Source organism: Protopterus annectens, chromosome 10.part0 (genome assembly GCF_019279795.1).
Source record: "Protopterus annectens isolate FY-2018-M chromosome 10.part0, PAN1.0, whole genome shotgun sequence".
Lineage (NCBI taxonomy): Eukaryota > Metazoa > Chordata > Ceratodontiformes > Protopteridae > Protopterus > Protopterus annectens.
The window spans coordinates 318,945,469-318,968,174 of record NC_056744.1 but is presented as its reverse complement, the minus strand read 5'-3'; the positions used below and the strand labels follow the sequence as shown (position 1 = coordinate 318,968,174).

The window sequence follows — 22,706 nt, the reverse complement described above, 5'->3', positions numbered from 1 at the left end:
CAGAGGGGAGAGACACTTTTAAAGGGGCAGGAATTCCTCTGGCCAAAATCAGTTTGTCTATGAGACGCACCACATCATGTTCAGAAAGACTTCTGGTAGACCTCATTAAAAGCCCTAAAGGCGAGTCAGGCCTGTCCGAAAAAGGGCTAGCATGACCACTGAAAAAAGGTGTCTGTATAGGTAATGTCTGCACCGAAACTGGTGGTGTTTGAATAGTCTACACCACTAAAGCCGGCGCAGAGGCAGTATGCACCAAAATCAACGGTGTGAAAGATTCCTGCACCGAGAACAGTGTCGTCAAAATTGGAGTTGTCTGCACTGAAACCATTGGTGTCAAAGGCCTGCACCAAAGAAATTGTTGGTGCTGAGGGGGGCTGCGTCGAGAAAACTGTCAGCGCCGAAGATGTCTGCACTGAGAAACTGGGCGGTACTGAAGGAGTCTGCACCGAGACTTCAGTCGGTGCCAAAGATGACTGCGCCGATATACCAATCGGTGCCGATGAAGTCTGCACCGAACTAGTTTGTGCCAGCCATAGTAGTCTGCAAGGGCTGATGTCTGCATCGAAAAGCAACGGTGTAGAGGGACCAGCAGACATAATCGGAGACAGAGTCAAGTGAGTCAGTGCCGAAGCAACCGCTGGCACCAAAGACTCTGACAATTTAGCCTTTTTATGTTTCAATTCTTTGGGATCTCCAGAGGGAGATGATGGAAAAGACTTAGATCTCTTGTGTTTGAAAGGAGGAGAAGTTTCCTGCGACCCAGAAATAGCCTCACAGAAAGGGGTCTTAAGGAGACCCTTTAGTATTAGTTTATTTTTACATTTGTTCAAAGTCCTGGCAAGAAACCTTTACAAATCTGACAGGGCGACTTCACTGTGAGATGAGTCACGCCCAAACAGTAAACACACAAGTCATGTGTGTCAGAGTGAGGCAGTTTGTGTCTGCACTCCGAAACCCTCTTAAAGCCTGGACTCCCTTTCTTCTCAGACATTATATCTACAAAATATTCAAAAACTAGACCTCACACACACACACACACACACACACACACATACACACACACACACACACACACACACACACACACACACACACACACACACACACACACACACACACACACACACACACACACACACACACACACACACACGCACACACACACACACACACACACACACACACACACACACAGACACTGTAGCAAGGCCCAAGGGAGGGCGAGGAAAGACTACCAACAAAGGTAGATGAAAATACCACAAAGGTACAAGTAATAAAGAATACAAAGATACGACTTAAAGTCGAAAAACTAAATATTCTATGAGAAAAAAACTCAAAAGTTATCAAAAATATACACCTAGCTGAAGAGGAACGTCTCGACACGGCTGAACTTTTAGTTATGTACTTACCATAACTTTAGATGTTTGGGATCCATCTCGCCTACATTCTGTACTGATGGGCTCGGAGCTGATCCCTCGGCTCCGACTCGGCACGCTTATGCTATAGAGTGAGGCCTCTTATTGGCTGAGCTATCTTTTATCCCAGGATGCACCACCACTAATCCCCCAGATCTTGTTTGTCCGCATTCATGCACACATGCACAACTTGTTTATATAACATTGTTAGATGTTTCAGAATGAAACAACAGGATTCGGACCTTCTGATATCCTCTGATCTCCAAGGAAGGGGGAAGGCGGGTGGGTTATTAGGAATGTAGGCGAGATGGATCCCAAACATCTAAAGTTATGGTAAGTACATAACTAAAAGATGTTATGTGATCCTATCTCACCTACATTCTGTACTGATGGGACAGCGTCCCTAGCACCTAAATCCTGGGTGGCTCATTGGAAAACACTCCTGAGCACTGTGGAACCAAATGATGCTCGTCCTCTAGATGCCACATCCAATTTGTAGTGGGAAATGAAAGTGTGCGGGGAAGACCATGTAGCTGCAGCACAAATGTCACTAATGGCAAGCTTAGAATGAAATGCTGTCGAAGTAGCCATAGCCCTTGTAGAATGAGCTTTGACAGAGGTGGTAAGCTCTTTGTTAGAATAGGAATAAGTTTGAGTAATACAGTCCCTGATCCATTTGGCAATAGTGACCTTTGTGACAGCTTTGCCCAATTTATTGTCTGCAAAGGATACAAACAACTGATCTGTTTTCCTTGTTTGTTTGGTCCTGTCTAAATAAAAACGCAACTGCCTGTGGACATCTAGTGTGTGGAATATGAATTCCGCTTTGTTAGAATATTTTGGAAAAAGACTGGAAGTTCTAACGATTGTTGTAAGCAGAAACTGGAACAAACTTTAGGGACAAAGGAAGGATTTGGCCTGAGGGATACTCTGTCTTTGTGAAAAACCAAGTACGGGGGTTTTACTGACAAAGCTTGAAGCTCTGAAACTCTTCTGGCAGAAGTAATTGCCACCAGAAAAGCTGTCTTCCATGATAGAAACTTTAGATCACATGTAGCCGCCGGTTCAAAGGGGAAGGAAGTCAAGGCGTGTAACACTATATCGAGATCCCATGGAGGTGCAGGATGAGAAATCGGAGGTCTTAATAGAGCAGCACCTTTCAAGAAGGTCTTACACAATCTGTTGCTCATTAAGGGTGGGTTTATGGATTCGTGAAAATTGGAAATCGCTGCCAATTGGACCTTGATGGTAGAGACTGAAGAGCCTTGATTGAAAAGAGAAGTTAAAAATTTTAGTACTTCTGCCACGGGAATAGAGATGGGGTCCAGGCCCCGGAGTTGAGCCCAAATAGCAAATCTTTTCCATTTGCTAGAATACAGTTTCTTTGTAGCAGACTTATGGGCCGAAGATAATATGTGTACAACGTCTGGATCCAATGTATGACTCCTGACTATAGTCGGAAGAGGAGGAGCCAAGCAGTCAATCTTAAGGTGTGCAGGGACTGGTGGAATAGTCCCGACTGATGAACCAAAAGGTCTGGGATCTGATCCAGGAACCATGGACCTTCCAGAGCATATTTCCGAAGATAGGGAAACCATACTTGATGAGGCCAGTAAGGAGCAATTAAGATCATTTTGCTCCCCGAGAGAGATGCCTTTTGAATCACCCTGGGAAGGAGAGGAACTGGAGGGAAGGCATAAAGCAAGCCGGTGGGCCAAGGACGGACTAGTGCATCCATGGGGCTTTTCCCCGGAGCCGGGGCTAGAGAGAAGAATTCTTTGCACTTCGCATTTAGAGGAGTCGCGAAGAGGTCGCAACACGGAACTCCCCATTTGCTGAAAATCTGACTTGCAACTGTCATATTCAGAGACCATTCATGAGGAGAGAGGATGGTTCTGCTCAATCTGTCGGCTATCACATTGGACTTGCCTGGTATGTGAGTAGCCACTAGAAAGGGTTTGGTCGAGACTGCCCATTCCCAAACTCTCATGGCTTCTCTGCAAAGAGGATAGGATCTGGTCCCTCCCTGTTTGTTCAGGTACCAGACAACTGACATGTTGTCTGAGTGAACGGCAATTACACCCTGAGGGAGATAATCGTGAAGGGCTTGAAGGGACAGAAGTACTGCTCTCATTTCTAGGATGTTGATATGAAGTAGGGTCTCTTCCGGGTGCCATTTGCCTTGGACTGACCTGCCCAGGGAATGCCCCCCCCCCCCATCTGGGAGGCGTCCGTGGTCAAAGTGGCCGCAGGAGGAGGTAGAACAAAGGGTCGTCCCTGATCCAAATTGGAGGGCACTAGCCACCAGCGAAGGTCCCGTTTGCAAGATTCCGTGATCCATATGAGGTGACTGAGAGGGAGTTCCTGAAAGGACCACTGAGCTGAGAGAAGCCACTGGAGAATTCTCATGTGCAACCTTGCCAAGGGGACTAGAAGAACCGTGGCGGACATGGATCCCAATAGCTGCAGGACCATCCTGGCTGGAGCTTTGGACCTGGGAAGTAAGGCTCGAACTTGAGTCTGTATGGTTTGTATTCTGTCTGTAGGTAGATAGACCCGCATTCAGTTTGAGTCTATCTCTACCCCTATGAATCTTATTCGTTGAGATGGCAGCAACACAGACTTTGGCCAATTGAAGGTGATTCCAAGGGAACTGCCCAGTGATATAGTGGCTTGAAGGCTCTGCAGTAGTAGATGCCTGGAGGTGGCAGTTAGGAGCCAGTCGTCTAGATACGGAAACACCTGGAATCCTAGACTTCTCAGGTGAGCAGTCACGACTGCCAAACACTTGGTGAACACCCTGGAGCTGTGGTGAGACCAAAGGGCAGCGCCGGAACTGAAAATGACTGCCTCCTAGGCTGAAGCGCAGATGTCTCCTGGATGCTTGATGTACCATGATATGGTAATAAGCGTCCTTGAGATCTATGGAGCACATCCAAACACCCTTCTCCAGCAATGGGAGAATGGTTTGTAGGGTGACCATTCGGAACTTGGACTTTCTGACTGAACGGTTTAGGATGCTGAGGTCCAAAATGGGCCTCAAGTCCCCGGTCTTTTTTGGCACCAAAAAGAATCTTGAGTAAGTCCCTAATCCGATCTGGTCTGCGGGGACCAGCTGGATGACTCCTTTTTGCAGCAGCTTTGAAACTTCTGAGGCTGCAGTATCCCGCTGACTGGGTGGCGGGTCCGGGATTTTTTTGGACTGAGGGGGGGAATGAGAGAATGGGATGGTGTAACCTCCGGCGATAATTCGAAGCACCCATTGGTCCTGAGTGATACCTTCCCAGGCTTTTAGGTGCTTCGAGAAACGACCCCCGACTGGCTCCAGAGCTGCACAGTCGGGCAATCCCTCAGGGACTGTGAAAGGCTGAAGAGCCACGAAAGGACTCGTGGTCTCCAGTGTTGCGAGGGCCTCTGCCGCCTCTGGGACGGCGCCTTCCGGAAGAATTTCCCCCTCCCCTGCCTCTGGAAGGGGAATCCTCCTGCTGAGAGGGGTAAGGCTTCTGAGATCTACGGAACCACATTTTCCCTCCTCTTTTAGCCTTGGGATAAGGCCAAAAGGGAGTGGAAAATCGTGCCCCTACGGCAGTCAGAGTCTTACCCTCCTGTTCACAGCGGGTCAGTGTGTCCTTTACCTTGGGTCCAAACAGGAGGACCCATCAAAGGCGTCGGCAAAGGAAGACTTAAAGGCCTCCTGAAATGACACAGGCGGAGCCAGGCTTGTCTCCGTAGAGCAATGCCTGTACCCGCCGCTCTACTCGCCCCTTCGGCCGCATAAGAAATGAGCCTCATGGACGAGTTTGAGATGGACGACATTGTAGCCAGCTGAGAGCCAACTGTCTGGGCCAGCTCCTCAGGCAGGTTACCCAAGCGGGTATCGGATAGTTCTTTAATCAGATCCCTCTGAAATCTGGTAAAGTGCGTAAGGTAGTTCAAGGACCTCAATGTAAAGGCCGCTGAACTCAGGGTGCACTTTCCGTACCGATCCATGCTCCTAGACTTCTTATTAGGAGGATGGACGGACGTCGAAGCCTCTGCTACATCTTGCTGGGTAGCAGATGCCACCACCAAAGCATCTACAGCCACACCTTTAGTTAGAAACTCTTTTTCAGGGGGTGCCGAGAGGAACTTATTCGGACGAGCAGGCACCGGTTCCACAGAGTCTGGGTGTTCCCACGCCCTTCGACAGATCAAATCCAAGAGCTCATCAAGGCGGAGACACCCAGGAGGCGGAGGGCTGAGCCCCGAAGGCCTTCAGGAACACCGACTCATCAGCAGAGGGAGGTTTGGACTGCCAGCTGCCTCATTGTTTTAGGGCTTCCAGGATGTCTGCAAAGGAGACATCATCCGAGGACGACTTAGGGGACCCCTCTGCATCATCGAGATCAGTGTCTGATGTAAGAGACTCATCAGGGGAGTCCACGTGCTTCCTCTTGCACAATCTCTTCCTGGGGGGTTCTTCCGAAGAGGCTTCAGAAGGACCTCCAGGAGGGGGAGAAACCCCAGTGGGGGTAACCTCAGGCCCCGGGGCTCCGCTGTCTAAGGACAGGGGGACTGCCAAAGACCCAGTCTCAGTATGCAGGGAAGGAGCTGGGGAGACCGTGGAGGTAGCCAAGGAAGATTTGGCTAACGCACTCCTCATAGCCCTGAAGGCGGGACCACCAGAATCCTGGGAGGGTCCCACCTCTGTGGCCACGACAGTGGACGGCAGTCCCACCGCCGACGCACCAAGAGGGAGACTTGGGACCGAAAACATCAATCCCGAAGCCTCCCCCCCAGGGCCAACGGAAGAAGTCCGTGTACTGAACTCCAACCCAAGAGCTGGAGTTGGAGCAAGGGTCGGGCCCGACCCTAAAACCTCCACCGGTTCCACCAGCACCGGCTCCAACGGTGCCGAGGCTGTTGGAGGAGGAACCATAGTAGGGAAGTGGACCATCGGCTCCGAAGCCGAATGGGCTGGAGCCGAGACTAGCTTTTGGAACACCGGAGACTGGAAGAGTCTTAGGAGCACCCTGTCGATGTCCGAATCAGACATCTTGGATGATCTGGAGGATACCGATCGGGCCCGAACCGATTTCTCCATCGGCTCCAAAGGACTCGGGGACAGGCTCCGAATGGACTCTACCACTATCAGCTCCGAGGGAGATCTCAAGGCAATTTCCCTCGGTGCCGATAAGTACTTTGGCTCCGAGGGGGAAGAGTCTGAGCCGGTAACCCTTATCGGCTCCAATATCAGTGGAGCCGATGAAGGTGACCCGCCTCTCGATGCCCCAGTCCTCGGCTCCGAGACCAGAGGGGTCGAGACTGGAGGCATCGAGGCAGACTGTTCCGCCCTCGGCTCCGAAGTCCGTGGAGCCGATGGAGAAGTCTGTCTAGGTTTTTTGGCAGTCGGTTCCGACTGACTGGTCAGAGCCAACGCTTTCTTCTTTTTTGAAGGAGAGGGTGACGAAGATAAAGCTTCCTTGAAGGATGGCTTGATTAATCCCTTAAGGATTAATTTGTTCTTCCTCTCTTGGAGGACCCTCAATGAAAAGGCGTGACACACGCTACAAGATTCTTGTAATTCTTGGCGCCTAAACAGTAAACGCACGAGGAGTGGTCGTCCGTTATGGACATCTTAAAACCACACCTTGTGCATTTTTTAAACCCGGAGGGTTTATGTTCTTTGGACATTTTTTGTCTAGAGAAAACACAGTTATCAAAATAACAATAAACAATAAAACTAGTTAGAAGTTCAAAAGTAAAGTTTTTTTTTTTTTTTTTACACAAAAACAAGAAATAACACAGAAAGAGAGGGTCAAGACCCTCTAACTAAAACGGGTACTTGACCCACTAATAAACACTAGCCACAAAAAACGCTAGAATAGCAAAAGGGGAAGGCCCCTCTAACTAAAACGGAAACCTTCCCTTCACAGAAATTAACAATTTTCTCAACAGAAAAAGCAAATACACACACGTATCACAAGAATAGCCGTTAAAACAGCTTTTGGTTTGAAAACTAGGAAATTCCTGACAGGAAAAGTCTAAATAAATAGTACTTAGCCCAGCCAAGTTGAGACCACGTCTAAGCTTGTAAGCGGCAAACGAGATCTGGGGGATTAGTGGTGGTGCATCCTGGGATAAAAGATAGCTCAGCCAATAAGAGGCCTCGCTCTATAGCATAAGCGTGCCGAGTCGGAGCCGAGGGATCGGCTCCGAGCCCATCAGTACAGAATGTAGGCGAGATAGGATCACATAACATCAGCAACGTGGCAAACAAGACCTGAGGTATCAGGGAGAAGGGCATGATGGGTAAAATCTTAGCTGGAGAGGTTTGTGACTGACACGAGCTTGAAAAAAAGCTGGCTCGGTTCCGAGGTTGGAACCGAATCCCAAGAGTAAGGAATAAACGAAGATTAACAACATCAAATCATATATATATATATATATATATATATATATATATATATATATATATGTATATTGAAACATTTACTATATTTATCCAATAATTTCTGTGGCCCGAAAATGGACCAGTTAGATCCTTGTTCCACTCCATCAACAAATGTACAGTAAATAAATGTTTGTGATGACATCTAAGGTCCTTGGTGGGTATTACTGGTCTGAGACACGGATGGATGCAACAGTAAGGGCTCAGCAGTCGTCCTGGCACCCTATGGGTGCCGCAGGTGTGACAGCGGATTTTAACGTTGTGCATGTCCACTGTCCCTAAACTGCCACAGTATGTCTGTCCGGACTGCAGCCCGTGATTGACTGTATGTATTTAAACCACAAATGGCATTTTCAGCAGAACCGCGGTGTGGCAATAAAGAACTAAGCTGGGGTCACTAAATCATAAGGGGCAGATGCCACTGACTGTCATTACCCATTTGTAACATTATATGGTGGACATCGAGTGATATGAACCGACATGCCTCTTCTAAAGATTAAACAGTTCTGGAATTGTAATTACTACAGTGGATTTGAGATGTTTTACTTACAGGGTTCTACCACACAAATTAATACATTTTATGAATGGAAAGCCACAGAAATACTCCCAACGAAAAACATTTTATGAAGGAAAAGACGATGCCCAAAAAAATTAATACTAATATTTACTGACGCAATGATAACAAGCACTCATTTCACAGCGCCTGCGCTTTGGAGGGGTTGGTGAAGTGGCGTCATGAGCTATTAGATTTGGCGGGTTCATCTGAAGTATTCATTATCGTTCAGTAGGACGGAGCGGAACTTTAAGGGTATCAGCAGAGGAAGTCAGAGTACCTATGTGGTTTACGAAGGTTAGGGGTAAGGGTTAAATTTTATTGAAATGTCTTATTTACGTGGTCTGTTAACTCCCGTTCGGGTAGAGTGTCTTAATTCTTAGTTCTGTCAGTTACTTTGTTGTGGTCTTTCAGGACTGTCTCTTTGTGACGGAAATGAGTCTTTACCTCGTTGGCAGTTAGGGGCTGCCAATCACGGATATAGTCTGTCTACTGGGGAAGACTGTTGGATGCTGTATTAGGTACACATGGATGAGTAAAATGGGGTGTGGGGTGCAGACGTGCTTTATAAGAACACGCTCTATGTAGTAATAGTCTAAATGTCTTTTTTGGGGGTTTGGTGGGTGGGGATCATTACTGGTGTGGGACACTGAGTGCATGTCGTTACAGTGAGATAAGCCACCGGTGTCATACCAAAAGTATATGCAGAAGATATGTTAGCTAATTAGTTTTATACGGTGGTGTGCATTACTGGTCTGGGACTGGGGAGATAGGTGCGGCATAATGTGATAAGGAACTGGTGCCATGGGTGAGATGTGGTGGGTGATGTGGCAGCTGATTAGGATAAATATTTGGGGCCTTTACTGAAATGGAACATGGGTATTTGATAGGGTAAGGTTCATAGCCGGCTTTAGGCACCAGCGAACCCTGCGGTCGCTGGGGGCCCCCTGTTCCTGGGGGGGCCCCCAACCACAGAAAGTTCTTGATATTTTGTACCATATCTGCCAAACCAATAAAAGGTAGTACAGCAGTTCTTTATACTTAATAAACCAAGAGGGTATAAACTCTTATTTGTATCTCCTTTACAATTCAAAGATTTCTCTGGTTATAGTAACAGCCTTCACAATTTCATTAAATATTTTACCAATGACATAGTGCCCCCTGGCTTAGTTAAACCCTGCTGGTGGGCCTTCTCTGTGCTAAAACTAACATCATACCTAACGTACCTGTAATACCAATGGCTGCAGGGAGGGGCCCCGTAATCATCCTTGACTGTGTGGGGCCCCACAAAAGCTTCTTCTGGTTGTGGAAAAATGAGGAGAAAATGTATTAATTTCCTGGTTATGCAGTTTAACTTGAATAGGGCTTTGATATGACCCTGTTAGGATAAAACTAATAATGAACATGATATAGGCAAGCACCAGAGATCAGCAACCGAGAGTGACTGATCTCGGTGCAAACCTTGAATTTTAAAAAGACCTGATGCTTGGAATCTGTAGTAATTTTTTTCTTTTCAGAGTTTTTATAAATACTGGCAAAATACCAGATACTATAACTATCAACTTCTTTGCTGAAGATTTCAGTGCAGTGCCAAACATAATTGCAGAATAAAGGTTCAGAATCAGGAACACATTTTCAATATTATTCTAATTCACTTAAAATGTAATAGAATAACACCTTTTGCAACAACATGCATTTTGGACAATAAGAAATATAAAACGCTGATGTATGGATTTATTGACTGTAATCCTGAGTGATTTACCAGCAAATTAAATTTTTTTGAAAGAGCAAGATTATAAGCAAAATCAGGGAAGGCCTGTGAAATCAGGGACAGTCACAGCTATCCATTATTCCTCAATGAGGTAAACAAAAGAGACTTATCCTTGCTGCTGTTTGACCACTTCTAAATAGCAGCCTCTGATCTGGTGTGGCAGTACCAGTACCAGATAACACCAGGTAAACAAAAAGTGACTTATCCTTGCTGCTGTTTGACCACTTCTAAACAGCAGTCTCTAATCTGGTGTGGCAGTACCAGGTAACACCAGGTAAACAAAAAGTGACTTATCCTTGCTGCTGTTTGACCACTTCTAAACAGCAGTCTCTGATTTGGTGTGGCAGTACCAGGTAACACCAGGTAAACAAAAGCTGACTTATCCCTGCTGCTGTTTGACGACTTCTAAACAGCAGTCTCTGATCTGGTGTGGCAGTACCAGTATTGAGCAATGTTTTGCTATTTGCAGAAATAAGTACAGAACTAGTGTTGCTATGGCTAATGCATGTGTGCGTGTCATAACTGATTTTTATCTGTGCACACACCCAGTAATGCCAGGAACCATACATTATTCTTCTAGGTATCAGTAAAAAATGCAGTTAACAAGTAATTGTATTTCAAAAGTTAGGCATAAAATATATCACAGAACATTCAGACGCTTAGGTCTTTACAAGTCTGGTGGCCCTCACACCCCAGACTATGTAAATGGATACAGGGGTATCCCTTAATTATCATTGACTGTGTGGGGGCCCCACAAAAGCTGTCGCTGGTTGGGGAAAAATGAGGAATAAAAAAAAACATATTAATTTTCTGATTACACTCTCTAACCTCAACAGGATTGTGATATGACCCTGTTAGGATAAATTTAATAATGGGCTCTGCTCTCAAGCACCCCCATTCTAAAACCTGCCCTGCTTAGATGTGTGTGCACAGAAAGCTGCTTTAGGTTATGGGGGTTTGCGGGAATTGTGTTGTTATTACTTTCACTTTTATCACAGTCATACCTTAGAGGTATGCACAGGAGTTCATTTATAGTTTGTGTTTGGGCTGAGGACAGTGTAGTCAATGTTTCATTTTCTTTTCTCAGAGACCTTAGAGACATACAAACATGGTTACTACAGCTTGTGTAGGAGCAAGTGTACTGTGTAGGAGCAACAAATTAGAATACATTACTGAAATTATTAGTTTTCTTTTCACTTTCCTCACAGGCACACCTCAGGCACATATACAGTTGGCTACCTTTAGGGGTTAAGGCTGAGAAGGCATGTGATGTGTATGTATGACAGCAGTCACTTCAAATGCATGACTGTGGCAATTTTAATCTCTGCTTTCATCCCAGTCTACACCAGAAGGATGTATAGACAGTGACTGCCCTTTTTTTTCTGGTGAGGGGGAGGGGTAGAGAAGCAGATAGTATTCCCAGATTAAGACCTGTGTATCCTCACAACAGTGGCTTGTTAGTTTATTGTGAGCTACTATTTTGTCAGCTTTGAACATTAAGCCTTGGGCACAACTGATTTTGTTTCTTTCAAAGAAGACATAATTGGCAATTCTTTTCATACTCATGGTTTTTGTTTAGGTCACCACTGGATTAAAAGGTTGGGGAAATCCTCTAAAATGTACCCCAGAGCATCTACAACCCTATGGCTTCTTAGGCCCTGGCTTATTTCAGTTGTTTCCTAAATGGTTATTGCTGTCTTGGTCAGGAAAGGTATGATGAAAGGATGCAAGAAAAACTAAAGCTGAACAAAACACAGAATTTCTTTCCTTAATCATAATTTCTGTTCAAGACATCATTGGATGAAAAGGTTGTGTTAAAAGAAAAACAAACTTTTAAATGCACTTCAGAATACATAGAAAGTTGTGTATTTTTGAAAAAGCTGAAGAGGGAGGCAAAATGTGGGAAAGGAAGAAAAAAAGTAAAGTGTGTGGAATGGGGAGCCCAAGAAAGGGAGAAGGACTGGATTGTGCGAGTGTATTTTGTGGGAGGCTGAAACAGTTGGCCTAGGGCACCATTTCACCTAAGTCCAGACCTATATGTAGAGTTGTTGTAATGCATCATTGTTGCAGCTAAATGCTAGTAACTGTAAATGTCCCTCTATAATGGCAATGGGCCAACATAGTGTGGTACATAGGCCTGTTGTAATGTAAGAGCATTGTAGCTACAGGTCAGTCTTTGCGTTGTTGTTGTTTGTCTTTCGGCTTTTTCCTGGTAAGGGGTCGCCACAGCGAAACTCCGGTCCACTAATGATTGGTAGTGTATTTTTACAAAATGCCAAGGTGCCAGCTCGACACCCAACCTTCAATGAAGGCACGCCCATTTACGCACGCATGTCTTTCGAATGCTACCCAACCGCGGGGAGGACATGCAGACTCCACACAGAAGGCACTCCCAGGCCAAGCCGAGAAACGAACGGGAGAACCTCTTGCTGTGAGGTAACAACGCTACCGCTGTACCACTGCGTCTGTGTGCAGCATGAACTAAAAGGTTGCTTAGGAGGGGTAGCAGTGACAGAGTGATACTTAGACTAAAAGTGCCTAGGAGGGCCCCCAACTTGACATTTGCTGGGGGCCCCCAAAATGCTAACACCGGCCCTGTAAGGTTGCATGTCAGCATAGAGGGAAAACAGGTTAAAGGTGTCTGAGCGAACTAGGAAGATTGACTGGAACCCTAGAAGAAGTGTAGATCTGACAGCTGATTGTGTTAAGTGGTTGTTGGACTTATTACTGGTCCGAGAAGTTGGTGCCTGACGCTTTGTACGTGCACGCCATTTTTGTGGGATAACAGGTCAGTGTCAGGTTGTTTTAGCCATTCTAGCTAGGCAGTCCATTCCAGTGGTTAGCAATAGTTAGTTAGATCCTTATACTCCTTTCAGTCAGTATCACTCCAGCACTTATGTGAATTGCACACTAAATTCTTCTGATGTATACTGACTTTATTTATTTTTTGCAGTGGTATATTTTATTTTCATAAGTGATTGGTAGAAAGGGGAGGTGTATAGTGATGGTTATCCCTCTTTCTGTAAATGCTAATGAAATTAATGGGGTAGGGTAGGAACTAGCAATTAACTTAAAGATCTGAACATCTCCTTTATGTAACAGCTATGATTTCAAGGTACATTACCACAGCTTCTGGACTATAAGGAATCCTTTGTGATTAAGAATGTTAACTTGCTTTACAATGTAAATTAGATTGCGTTTGTATACTTTCTAAACTTCAAAAGACTGTAACAGTAAGTTTGTTTCACATGCTTGCTAAATGTATTAACTTTTGATCTGATGCTATCCATGTCATTTATTGATCATGGGTGGGTCTTGGATCCGACTTGGCAAAGTGAGCAATATCACCTGAGTTTGAGCTCCTCCCCTCCCAGGACTCCTGTTTCCCGTAATCCTTGGATCTCATTTGCCGGGATTAGTGAACAGACGTGTTCCCTTTGTTGGTTAGATAAGTGCCTTTTTGGGTATTCTTTTGAATTTTCTCCTTCCTTTCTGTATAGTAATGATAGTTAGTCTCCTATGTTTTTTGAGTTTAGCAGTAGGTTTTCTCCCCTTCCTTAGTTGTTTGCTGGCCGTTAGGGTTTTTCCCACCCTTTCCTTTCTGTACTTTATTTTCTTCTTTTTTTTCTTTTTCCCAAGTGTGTGCTTGTGTGTGTGTGTCTGTTGGAGGGTTTTATTTATTTATTTTGTTTGTTTGGGTCATGCCGGAAAAACCCTCTGGTTTTAGATGTTCCTCATGCGATTGGAAGTTGGTTCCTGCTGACATGCATGAGAAGTGCGTCCACTGTCTAGAAGATCCCATTTAGAGACTGAATGCGATATATGCGTAGGGTTCAATCTTGGGGCTCTCCACGACCATAGAAACAAATTGCTCCTTAAAGGGCTTGACAAAAGGAGTCCCTTGGTCTTGGGTGCCCCCTCCAAATCCCCTTTGGAGGAAGCCCTCTTTCTCTTGGGACTCCCCTGCTATGCTACCGATCCGAGTCCAGCCCTGGGGGCATCGGCTACGGGGTCTTCGGCTCTGAGAGCCTCTGCTTTCCCGGCCAAATCCGAATCTTTGGAGATTCAGAGGTCCTGTGATCGGATCGAAATCCCCCTTTGCTCCAATGACCTTGTTAGATCAGTCTGCAGGGCCCTTAGTACACTTGGATCCAACTGGGCCTTTGGATCTGACAGCTCCCTCTGTGCCGGTTACTGTCATCGATCCCCCGGCTACTTCCATAGTCTCGAATCCGGGAAAATGTAGTAGTGTCTCCTCTAGGGACCTCAGATGTTTTATTCATTTAGGCCAATCTTCAGTTTCCTCCTGGTCTATTAGGAGTTTGCTCCCATCTGATGTGGACCAGATGATGAGCTTTCTCAAAGCCCAAATGCAACTAGGCTTGCTTCTGTCCCCTAGCCACTTGCTGAGGGCCCTTTCACCTACATCAGAACTCCTCTTCTTTCTTCTGACTCCTGCAAGCTCATCACCCCTGGGTCAGAGCTTGCCTAATTGGAGGCCGTTGGTGTTGTGAAGTACTCCCATGCCACCTGGGTTCCTGGCTGGCTCGGCCCCCTTGCCCTCGGGGCTGGCATTGCCTCAGACCTGAGAGGAACCCGGGGGCCACAGAGGGGGGGTTCCAGTCTGGAGCTTTTGGATCGTTCCCTTCCCTTGGAGGCTTCCCCCTCGGATAGCTTGGGACCAGTATCGTCCAGGGATGTTGGTACTGTACCAGGGTCTCCCTTCCTGCCCCAGTCACTTATTACCAGCTGGGAGGAGGGTGTAGCTTTTTCCAGTCTGTCTGCCTTCCGGGTGATTAGAGAGGACCATCTCTGTTTGGACGGCAGCCTCTTCTTTGGCTCTGGACCCACCCCAACTTGTTCTGTCTTGGGTGGAGAATCTTCATCATTGTTCTGGGGTCAGCCCCTCCCCGGGATCACCTTCAGAAGGTCATTACCCCCATAGGGGTACCCTCCTCAGAGTCCTCCCTAGAGCCCACGATGGAGGAACCTCCTTGGAAGAGGATGTGCAAGAGGAGGCACCTAAACCCCTCTCGAGAATCCTGCACAGAGGACATGGATTTCAAGGAAGGGGATGGGTCCCCCAGGCTACTGTTCAAGGAAGTGTTCTTTGGAGACATACTTGAGATCCTGAAAGAATGGAGCGGTTGGCACATTTCCCATGACTGCAAAGGGATTTGGTATTGGAACTTTCCTCTTCCCTTTAGTAGTTGTTGCCTCCAGAGAGCCTTAAAATGTTTTTTCTGAAGCTCTCCACTCACTTCCCTTGCTAATACCTCTATGAGGTTGATCTTGAACATGGTTAAACCGAGGCTACCTCACGAGAGGTGGGTACAGTCATTGCCATTAAGCATCATGCCTGGCTTTGCTTTTACAGGTTCATGGACAACTTCAAGGTGTCATTTACCAATGCACCATTTGATGAATCTACTCTCTTTGATCCTTCATTCAAGGAAACACTGACCCGCAGTGAGCAGGAGGGAAAGACCTTGTCTGTAGTAGGGATCAAGTTTTCTACTCCCCAATATCCCTTCTGCAAGACTCTGAGGGGTAGTAAAAAGTTACGGTTCTGCAGGATGCAGTCTTCCTTACAAAATGCTAATCAGGAATCCTCTTCTTCCGGCTGGGTAAGGGGATTTGATGGCAGATGCCTGCCCAGAGGTAGAGGAGGTCTGCAGGATCAGGGCTTATGAGAACCGTTCTCGGAGAAGTCCCCACAGCGCTCCTGAAGAACTGCCTGACTGTCCGGCCCTGGAGGCATTCAGGGGTCGTATCTCCTTGCACTACCTGGCTTGTACTGCTATTACCTCAGACCAGTGGGTGCTAAACATTGTGTCTGAACCAAAAGTCGCTCCCAGACTTCCCTCCCATCAGCGAGAGTTATCTGTCATAGAGGTGCAAGACCTCCTTCAAAAAAAGAGCCATCCTGAATGTCTCAACAGGAACTAAGGATTCGGTACTTACACACTCTTCTATTTAGTGTCCAAAAAAACAGGGGACTTGCTTCTATTAAGTGCCCAAAAAACGGGGGATTTGCGTCCCATTCTGGACCTCAGCAAGTTGAATTTATCAGTCAAGAAGTCAAAGTTCCGAGTGGTCACCATTCAGTCCATTCTTCTTCTGCTCAAGGACGATTGGATGTGCTCGATAGATCTCAAGGATGCGTACGATCACATAAAAATCGACAGGCGCTCCAGGAGATTCCTACATTTCCAGCTGGGGGCCGATCATTATGCGTTCAGAGTGCTGCCCTTCGGTCTCACCTCTGCCCCCCAGGTGTTCACCAAATATATGGCAGTGGTAGCAGCTCATCTCCGACTGCAGGGTTTTCAGGTCTTCCTGTACCTGGATGATTGGCTCCTCATTGCTCTCACAAAGCATCTCCTCTCTCTAGCTACAGATTTCACTCTGTCTATTTCATGACCTGTGCATTACTATCAACCTTCCCATGTTACACTTTCCTCCATGTCAGAGGCTGGAATTCATAGGAGTTCTTCTGGACAAGGTGTCGGAGAATGCAGATGTTTCTCTGCGTGGGGTAGACATGATCCAAGAGCAATTTCCCCTCATCCTGGTCCAGGACAATGTCCCTGCCCATCTAATTCTTCAAGCCCTTGGGTCGATGGCTATTCAGTTGGTTCACCTTGCTAGGTATCACATGCAAGTGCTTCATTTGACCCTGGCAGTACAGTGGTCGTCTCACATTCACCCTATGTCCATGCCAATCAGAATATCTCTAGTCTGCCAGCATCATTTACATTGGTGGCTCCGGTCTGAGGATCTTCTGTTAGGGAGAGCTATTTGTGTCCTGCAACCTCAAGCCACAGTGACCATGGACACCTCCCTGTTGGGGTGGGAGGACATTTTCAGGGAAAGATGCTCCAGGGCATGTGGTCCCCCTCTGAGACCAAGTTGTACATCAGTGTCCTAGAGATGAGAGCGGTCCTACTATCATTGCAAGTTTTACAGAACTTTCGGGACTGTAGCAGTTCAGACAGCGAACATGGTGGTAGTCTGGTACATTAACATGCAAGGGGGGACACGATCATACCCACTGCACAGAGAGGCCATGAGAGTGTGGGAATGGGTGATGTCCTCCAGGCACTTTCTTCTTGCAACGCGTATCCCCGGCGATTCTAACATGCTGGCAGACGAGCTCAGCAGGTTTATACTGAGCCCCCATGAGTGGTTCCTGAAACAGTCAGGGGTAAGCTGGATTTTCAACTGATGGGGTCTTCCGGGCTGCGATCTGTTTGCATCCCCAGTCAATCACAAATGCAGCAAATACCTTGCCCAGATCCACTTACTGGGAAAGTCCCCCAGTGGTGCCCTGAGTCACAGTTGGCCGCCGGGACGCTTCTATGCCTATCCCACAGTGCCTCTCATTCCCAAAGTATTACAGAAAGCCCATCGCCTGAAGGCTCACCTCATCCTCATTGCCGCCGCCTGGCCTCATCAGATGTGGTTCTCCCTCATCTGGTCTCATCTGAATTATCCAGCTTGGATATTAGATCCAGTCCAGGATCTCGTATCCCATCCATGGGGACTTCCTCCGCCCAACCTGATATCTCTGTGGCTGACAGTGTGGTACCTCCAGTTCCAATGATCGTCACTCAGGTTAAGTTGCCTTCTCCGGTGAAGGACGGTATTTTAGCATCTCAAAATAAATTCTATTAAGGTTTATTCCAGCAAATGGAAGAAGTTCTCTTTCTGGGATCATCAACGGGACATTGATCCCTTTTCTGCTTCGGTTCCAGACAGTCTGTCATTCTTTCTTCTCTGTTCCAACAAGGAGCGTGCTTCTTGGCGGTTATGCTTCAACTTGTGTCGATTTCTAACTTTCACCTAAGTGATGGTCATATGCTTTCTTCTAGGCTGTGCAAGGCCTTTCTTAAGGGGGTGTTCTTACTCACAGCTCCTTTCAGAGATCTGTCCCCTCCTTGGGATCTTACCTTGGTGCTGTAGTCCCCTGACATCCCCCTTTTGAACCTGCCACGGAGTGTAATATTAAGTTTCTGTCTTAGAAGATGGCCTTTTTGGTGGCTATTACTTCTGCCAAGACCATTTCTGAATTGCAGGCTCTTTGCTTTAAGCCTCCCTTCATGATTTTTCACAAGGATAGGGGTTGCTTTCAGAACAGAACCAGTCCTTCATTCATTCCTGAAGTAGCTTCAGAAACTGACCTAAATCAGTCTGTTCAGCTTCCCGTCTTTTTTCCCAACTTTTTCAAACAGAGGAGAGTATCAGCTGTATTGCCTGGTTGTACATAGGCAGTTTCTTTTTGAAGAGGACTGAGGATTTTCAAAAGTCAGATCAGCTTTTTGTAGCCTTCTCTCAGGCTGGTAAAGGCAGAGCCATTTCCAAAGTGTCGTTTTCATGTTGGATAGCTTCTTGTATAGCTCACATTTATGAAAATCTGAGGGATCTTTCAAAACCTATTAAAGCTTATTCTACTAGGTCGGTGCCTACCTCTTCGGCATTCTGAGCAAGAACTTTTTTGGATGACATTTGTGCTGCTGCCACTTGGTCAAACCCCCATACCTTTGTAACACATTACAAGTTGGATTTGGTATCTAGGAGTACAGCCTTGTTTGGTTCTTCTGTGCTCCAGCATGTCCTCCCTTGAGACCTCACAGGGTTTTGTATAGCTGGGGGCTCTGACCCATTTCTGATCAATAATAACAAGGATAGCATCAGATAGTTATATACTTACCATAACTTGGCATCTGTGCTATCCAGTGTCATTATTCATCACATTTCCACCCTGCATCCCCCTCCTTCTGGTGACCAGGAGATTCTTGGAGTAATGGTGTGTTTGGTTCTGCTGTTTTCTGGTTGTGGACAGTGTCACTGTCCTGAAACTTATCTAGCAAACTCGATCTGAGGATTATGGGTAACAGGAGTCCTGGGAGGGGAGAGGCTCAAACTCAGGAGCTGTCACTTACTTTGCCGGCTCGGATCCGAGGTTGGTTCCGAGACCCATCCGTGAGGAATAATGACACTGGATAGCACAGATTCCAAACTGTGGTAAGTGCATAACTCTTCATCTATCGTATCAACTTCATGAAAGAAAATACCTTTGCTGTATGGCCCAGGCTGTGGCTGAAAAAGATCTGTAGACTAGTTCACTTACCCTAACAAATGTAATATGACTACTTTTTTTTTTTTTTTTTCTTCTTTTGTGTTGCATAGTATTATATTATGACTGATTAGTTTAAATGGTTGTGGGGAGATTACTTGCCTAGAAGGTGGATAGCTGCCACACAATGGGCACATGTCACCATAGGGGAAGAATGGGCTGGAGCCACAGGTGTGGTGTTACAGGGGGACAACTAGCTTGGTTGCGGAAATACAGGGGACTACAACTTGGTCTTCACTTGCAGATGCCTTGTCCTTCTCTAATTTGCATTGCATCAGGTGTTTTTGAAATTGTAATGTTTCTGGTTATAAGTATGAAAGTTTGAATCATTTCTTTCCACAACCACGTAGTTGACAAGAGCTTAAATTACATATTTCTGTTGGAGTGTATTGCAAAAAATGTGGCTGTGAACTTCTGGTCATTTCAAGCAGGTTTTGGTCCTAATCTGGTTTGGCTTATGGTGAGTGTTTTTCATATTTATGCATCTCCCCACCTTTTTGATGATCTGTGGTCTGCCTGTATTTGGTTGCTGAGTGGCAGAATACTATTTCTCATTTTATTTGAATGGTGGAGTGAGTCCGGTACTAGCTTATACATTACTGTAGTTATATGCTATAGAGTAAAATATATGTTAGAATTTGTAAAGCACTGTGATAATTGGGAAAATAAAGGAACGCTATACATTTATATAGGTATGTGTTTTTTTGCTACTATGCTTCAAATATTTTATTAATACCATTAAGTTTTTAAAACCATAGTTTCTATACAGTTTCTTTAATGTATACTTTGATTGTGGTGTACTTTGTGAATTTATTTATTAACCAAGCAAGTGAAGTGGTCTTTGTGACCCTTTTCATTGACGGTCCAAACCAGTGAATGCAATGTTGTTAGTACAGAACTCCACAGTTACAGGGGGCATTAATTACACTGAGGCAGAAAGGTGGAAAAAAACCTGGCTATCACCATGGAGTAAGAGAGTAAATACCACCCCCCCCAAAAAAAAAGAAATCAACAGGCATATTATTTTCTGCCAAAGACCATATGCCCAAACTGTACAATAGATAGCAATATTGCTGTTTAGCTAGGTAACTTGTGCTATGTTATCCATGTTTGATGGAAATCTGTGCCGGACTATGTAAAGAATGTTGGTGTAGAGTCCGAGAACAGATACCGTGGTTGTTTATGGAGTCCAAAAGCATAGCTCAGCTGGTTAATGGATGCCAATGTCAAGCTGCTTAGCAAATGCTATGGCTGAATCTGGTAACGGATATCAGGGGATTGGTAACTGATACCATGGCAGAGCTGGGTAATGAATACCACAGTCAAGTTGGGTAATACTACGGCTCAGCTTGGTAACAGATGTCAGAGATTGGTAACTGATACCATGGCAGAGCTGGGTAATGAATACCACAGTCAAGTTGGGTAATACTACGGCTCAGCTTGGTAACAGATATCAGGGGATTGGTAACTGATACCATGGCAGAGCTGGGTGATGAATACCACAGTCAAGTTGGGTAATAATATGGCTCAGCTTGGTAACATGTCAGAGACTGGTAACCGATACCATGGCAGAGCTGGGTGATGAATACCACAGTCAAGTTGGGTAATACTACGGCTCAGCTTGGTAATGGATGTCAGGGGATTGGTAACTGATACCATGGCAGAGCTGGGTAATGAATACCACAGTCAAGTTGGGTAATACTATGGCTCAGCTTGGTAACAGATGTCAGAGATTGGTAACTGACATCATGGTAGAACTGGCTGGTGGATACCAGTACTGAGCTTGATAATGGATACCAGTACTGAGCTTGATAATGGATACCAAGGTCGAGTTGTGTAACAAGTATTGTGTTTCTGTTTGGTAACAGATGATAGAGATGATGTATATAATGTCATCGCCAAGGTATGGACCAGGAAATTGAGCTGGATAACTAATATGAGGTAGCCTGTACTGAGAATGAATGCATGTCAATTATGCCTTTTTTGGCTTCATGTCATCATACAAGTTATATTGAGCACTAGTAACCAGTTTTTATCTAAGGGGTGTTTTGTGCGGTAATGCTGAGCACCAATAGTTTGAAGATGTGCTTGTTTTAATCTAAGGGGTGTCTTGTGCGGTAATGCTGAGCACCACTAGTTTGAAGATGTGCTTGTTTTTTATCTAAGGGGTGTTTTGTGCAATAACGCTGAACACCAGTAGTTTGAAGAGAACTTTTTTTGTTTATCCAGTATAAATACACAGGTGTGTAGATCTGGTAAACAAGCAAAAAGCCTACTGGTCACTGAAGAAACTGATGCTGTGGACCTCATGTTGGAACTTTCAGGTGTCCTTTTAGTCATCAGTTCCTTCTTGTAGATATGAATTTATGAACTGTGTTAAACTGCGAGGAGGGAATTTATTTCATAGGAGTGGAAGTCTTTTGAGATATGGTTTCATGCTTCATGGTATGACTGATTTATTAATTTAGAGTTTTTTGTTGTTAGGGACTGCCTAATGATTAGCACAGGCTTTCAGCCATTTTTTTACCCCTTTTGTTTTTCTTGGCTGAGAACCCTTTTGTCTCAGTCATTCACTGGCGACAAAGGACAAGTGAGTTGAGCTGTGATGTTATCTTGATGCGATTTTTTTTCTTTAACTGTTTTCCTTTGCAAACATCATAGGATCCAGAAGTTTGTATAGAGTGGTTATGTACAATACATGTCTTTGTCTCATGTGATGTAATCTAGTAGCCCTGTCTACTCCGCTGAAGACTGGTACTTGCATGCAATCCTTGGTCTACACGGAGGATTGTGGCCTGGATAATGTGAATCCAGCACATATCCCACTCGCATCATGGGATCCAGGGGATTGTATAGAGTGGTTATGTACAATGCATGTCTTTGTCTTCTCATGTGAGGTAATCTAGTAGCCTGGTCTACATGGAGGATATTGGCCTGGCGAATGTGAATCCAGTGCGTATCCCACTCATTCCTCCAAAGGAAGGCAAACAGTGTAAGCCTCATCATTTCTGTCCTCCCCCACACTCTTGTCAGCCAGGGCCCAAGCTGCTAATCAAACTCGGATTGTCTGAGTCATAGTCCAAGCTGTAGCTTTGTATGCCAACAGAGCTGGTGAATGTTAACTTTTTATTGAAGCTGAATGTTTTCTTGTGTTCAGGTTACCAGGGCAGTGTTCTATGAAATGGGTTTCAAATATTAATGGGTCATTTTAATACTCTATATGTTAAGGACAGGTCTCCTCTGTGTTTTACTGCCTTCTTAGAGAAGAGAGACTTGCTGTAGTCTTTCATTACAAGATGAGTCTTGAAGCCCTTTGATCCTTTTTGTGAGGAATCTTCTGTACCTCTTTGAGTTAAACAAGATGGTATATGAAAGTACTTGGCTGTAGCTTGCCAGGT

At 45.6% G+C, this 22,706-nt stretch overlaps 1 protein-coding gene across 1 annotated transcript in view; it reads left to right on the top strand.

Moving 5' to 3' along the window:
• Window positions 1-8,572: 8,572 nt before the first annotated feature.
• CCHR10.PART0H1orf112 (chromosome chr10.part0 C1orf112 homolog) overlaps window positions 8,573-22,706 on the top strand; it is a 2,885,111-nt gene continuing 2,870,977 nt past the window's right edge. The window contains exon 1 of the mRNA XM_044086752.1: window positions 8,573-8,702. The gene's annotated coding sequence lies outside the window, so the exon portion shown is untranslated. The remainder of the gene's footprint in view (window positions 8,703-22,706) is intronic.